Here is a 4,918-nt window from a genome sequence, read left to right on the forward strand (position 1 = left end):
CAACGGGGCAGAGTGTGGGAGCGACCGTGGCAGATAGCCAAAGAGAGAAAGAGAAAGTGCCTTGATCAAGAACCAGCAGTGTACGGGTAAGGCTGCTTTCACACTACGTCTTTTTAACATGCGTCCTGAACGTTTTTTTGCTGCAAAAGCGGATCCTGCTTTTACAGCAAAAAATGCATGCAAACGCATGTGTTACTTTGCAGGATCCTGTCACTGGATGTTTAGGGGCGGGCATTGGAGTCATGTGATCGGGAGTGATGGGAACTAAACGTGCCAGACTGGGAGCCGGCATCTGACAGCTGCGAGGCTCGTAACCAAGGTAAACATCGGGTATACTTGCTTGGATACCCGATATTTACTTTGGTTACAAGCGTCTGCAGCTGCTAGGAGCCGGGCTCCCTGCACACGTAACCAACGTAAACATCGGGTAACTAAGATAAGTGGTTACCCGATATTTACCTTGGATACGAGTGTCCGCAGCTCTCAGGTGGGAGAGAGGGAGGGAGAGAGACAGAGATAGAGGGAGGAGAGAGAGGGGGAGAGACAGAGAGAGAGGGAGGAGAGAGAGGGGGAGAGAGGGAGAGGGAGAGAGATAGACTGATCACGGAGGCTGGCTTCTGGGCATGCTCAGTAGAGCAAGCAGGATCCTGTCTATCAGCATGCCAGCGTTCACCTGCGTTTGCATGCTGTTTAGTCAGGATCCAGCAATTTGTAGAAGTTGGACGCAGCTCAAAAACGCTACAAGTAGCGTTTTTGAAAGATGTTAAAAAACTGCAAGTCGCTGGATCCTCACTATAACGCACGCAAACGCAGGTGAACGCATGTTGACGCGAGTCCATTGCAAATGCATTGAAATGAAAACGCATTTGCACTGGATCCGTTTCTGCGTTAAAAAACGTTCAGGACGCATGTTAAAAAGACGTAGTGTGAAAGCAGCCTCAGGCTGGTTTCACACTACGTTTATTTAACATCCGTCCATAACGTTTTTTTAGCGGAAAAACGGATCCAGTGCAAATGCGTTTTCACTTCAATGCATTTGCAATGGACTCGCGTTAACATGCGTTCACCTGCGTTTGCGTGTGTTATAGTGAGGATCCAGCGACTTGCAGTTTTTTAACATCTTTCAAAAACGCTACTTGTAGCGTTTTTGAGCTGCGTCCAAATACTGCAAATTGCTGGATCCTGACTAAACAGCACGCAAACGCATGTGAACGCTGGCGTGCTGATAGACAGGATCCTGCTTGCTCTACTGAGCATGCCCAGAACCAGTCTCGCGTGATCTGTCTCTCTCTCCTCCTCCCTCTCTCCCTCTCTCTCTCTATCGCTGTCTTTCCCCCTCCCTCCCCTCCGTCTCTCTCCCACCTGAGAGCTGCGGACACTCGTAACCAAGGTAAATATCGGGTAACCACTTCTCTTAGTTACCCGATGTTTACGTTGGTTACGTCTGCAGACAGCCCTGCTCCTAGCAGCTGCAGACACTCGTAACCAAGATAAATATCGGGTATCCAAGGCCGATGTTTACCTTGGTTACCAGCGTCTGCAGCTGTCAGAAGCCGGCTCCCAGTCTAGTTCCCCTCACTCCCGATCACATGACTCCAATGCCCGCCCCTAAACATCCAGTGACAGGATCCTGCAAAATAACAGATGCGTTTGCATGCGTTTTTTGCTGTAAAAGCAGGATCCGCTTTTGCAGCAAAAAAACGTTCCTGACGCATGTTAAATAAACGTAGTGTGAAACCAGCCTAAGACCTGCAGAAGCATAGACAGAGAAGCAGAAGTTTATGGGCAAAGCCTGTAGTAGCCGGAGTACGAGCATAGTTGAAGAGAAACAAGAGTAGCCGGGTAACGCCCGCTGAAGAGAAACAGGAGCAGTCCCCCGGCAAGAATTGTGATTTGGAAGTTGGAAGATTTGTGTACCGAAACTGTATAGAAGTTATGTGCAATAAAATGCCTTTTGGTTCACCAGATGCCTGTCTGCGGTGTTTACCTGAGTCTGGCGAAATGCCTCTGCCATCCACACTCTGCCCCACAAACAACACCCCTGTTCTAACAGTGACGGCCGGGCCGGGGGTCAGTCTGATGCATAAAGCGGCCATTACAGCAACCCCCCAGGCACCCCCGGCACACCGTTACAGCAGGTCTTGTGGGGTGTTCCCGGTATATGGCAGGTCTTGTGGGGTATTCCCGGTATACAGCAGGTCTTGTGGGGTATTCCCGGTATACAGCAGGTCTTGTGGGGTGTTCCCGGTATACAGCAGGTCTTGTGGGGTGTTCCCGGTATACGGCAGGTCTTGTGGGGTGTTCCCGGTATACAGCAGGTCTTGTGGGGTGTTTGCGATATACGGCAGGTCTTGTAGGGTGTTCCCAGTATATAGCGGCTATTGTAGGGTTCCCGGTATACTACAGGTATGGATGTTTCTGCTATATGCCGGGTCTTTCAGGGAGTTCCTGGTATTTGATGAGTCTTGTGAGGTGTCTTCGGTATACGGCAGGTCTTGTGGGGTGTTCCTGGTATATGGCGAATCTTGTGGGGTGTTCCTGGTATATGGCAGTTCTTGTGGGATGATACAATTAGATAAACAGCTCACCAGACATTATCATATATATTAGGATTAGATACACAGCTCAGGAGACAGTATCACAGCGGATAGGACTAGATACATGGCTCAGCAGGCGGTATCACACAGGATAGACTTTTTGCTCCTTTATACATTCACCCCATCAACACTGAACGCTGCTTCCAATACTCTTGGTTTATATGTTGTAGTGAGGCAGATGACAGAATCCACACATATTTCAGGTAATAGTGCAGATCCGTGAGACTCATATCACAGGGAGAAGGGCTGAGGGTTTGGGAAGATGGAGTTATGTTAGGATTTGGCGCCACCTGCTGGATTATTTTGTGTGAAATATCAAAGATTTCTAAATCCATCAAAAACAAAATTTTGTGTCTTTGTTGCCCATAACAAGCAATCGCAGGGCAGCTTTCATTTTTGATAATGCTCCTGAAAAATGAAAGCAGCGCTGTGATTGGTTGCTATGGAAAAGAAAAACAGTATTATTTTTGTCAATTTTCTTAAGCCCATCCGACATAGGCCGTAATTTTACTTCATACATGTAGTGTGGGAGCACGGCCCCTATCACTAGCGACTTCCAATCACTGCTATTTAACGAATTAGATGCTGTCGTCAATCAGTGACAGAGACCCCAATGAGGACAGTGTTGCTAATGTATGTAAAGCGCTGTGGAATTAATAGCGCTATATAAATGAATACAATTATTATTAATTATTATTATTTAATGTAGTGGTTCCCGATGTGCGCAGATATGTCGCCATGGCAGCTCGGGCCTACTGAAGATCCCAACATCTGCCATCTTGGTGCTCCTTCATAGGACCATGTCAGTGTCACCATATACTGCAATGCTGAAGTAGTCCATCAGGTTCACGATTAACACCATAAAAACAAAACCCAAAAAAACAATGGTAGGAATTGGAAGATTTTTCACCACTTCACCCCACTTGGAATTTTTTTTTTTAAGTACCGTACATTCTACAGTAAAATGAATGGCGTCATTCAAAACGACAACTCAGTCTGCAAAAAAACAAGCCCTAATACGGCCATGTGGATGGAAAGATAAAAGTGTAATGGCTCATGGAAGAAGAAAAGAAGAAAATGAAGGCGCAAAAATGAAAAATTACCCAGGAGGGAAGGGGTTAACTCTGTTGGGGGTTGGGGGCAGCTTGGCACAAGGATTCTCATTGGTATTTTTTGGATATCAGGGGTACAAGCCATGCAAAGGTACGTGCGCACGCTGCAGATTGGGTGCAGGTTCTGCACCAAAAACTGCACCTTGTGGCAGAAAAAAAGCACCAAAAACGCATGTGTTTTTGGTGCTTTTTTGTTCATTTTTTTGTGCCATGCCTTTTTTTTAGTGAAATCATTGGCTGGAAGGGCTAAAAAAAAGCAAGAAAAAAAAACCCCTCACCAACAATTGACATGCTGCTTCTTATTTCTGCACCCAAAACTGCAAGAAAAAAAGAAGCAACGTGTTCGCAGCACTTCAGGTTTTTTATTGACTTTGCTGGGATAAGGAATGACATGCAGATTTGGACGACGAACGGCTTCAAAAACGCAGCATGTGCACAAGGCCCAACATTTCTGCCCCAATTTTCATTAAATAAAACTAGTGTACATGCCTTGTGCCAAATGTATTAGTTTTTTTTTTCACTTTTTTTTCCTCATTGGATGGACTTGAGTCTAAAAAATGGAGGGTCTTAGAAGAGAAAGGTGTGGCTTAAACAAGCTAAATTGTTCTAAAAATGTGCAAATATATAACAAATCTGGAGAATGCATCTATTGATTTGTAGTAGGAAGGTGTCGGTGTAAAAAAAAACGCTACCAAAAAACCCCACCCAGCTACTTTCTCCGAGGAACAGCGCCCCTCTTGACCAAAGGCTGTGTCAGGTATTAACACTCAGTGCCACTGAGGTGAATTCTTCAATACCGGACATGGCCTATGGAGATAAGTGGTTCTGAAGGCAAGCCGCTATATTTTTCTAATCTCATACAATTTGCAATGAGTGAATTGATTCACAGGACACTAATCTGGTGGCTGCGTCGGTTGTGTGTGGCTGCCGAACGGACGGAGGCCAGCCTCAATGCCACAACAATGACCTTGTATAGGGTCTACAAAACCAAAGAGGTTCTGGGGCAGCTAGGAGGCGATTCACATCCCACCCATCGCGGTATGGCCATTGGACCAAGATCCTGCAAAATCGATTTGCTCGTCTCTATACACAACTCCTTTAGTTGTGTCATGTTTTGTGACGGCCATTTTTTCTGGCTGCAGCTGTCAGTCCTACAAGAATGATGTGTGTGCCATGTTCATAGACCACAAAGCTCATTATATTGTTTGT

General features: G+C 46.1%; 1 protein-coding gene across 1 annotated transcript in view; it reads left to right on the forward strand.

Annotated features, from left to right (window-relative positions):
* The window catches only part of TAPBPL (TAP binding protein like), a 112,051-nt gene that overhangs the window by 42,210 nt on the left and 64,923 nt on the right, over window positions 1-4,918 (forward strand). The gene's annotated exons all lie outside the window — the stretch shown is intronic.

This window comes from Anomaloglossus baeobatrachus, chromosome 5, assembly GCF_048569485.1.
Source record: "Anomaloglossus baeobatrachus isolate aAnoBae1 chromosome 5, aAnoBae1.hap1, whole genome shotgun sequence".
Lineage (NCBI taxonomy): Eukaryota > Metazoa > Chordata > Amphibia > Anura > Aromobatidae > Anomaloglossus > Anomaloglossus baeobatrachus.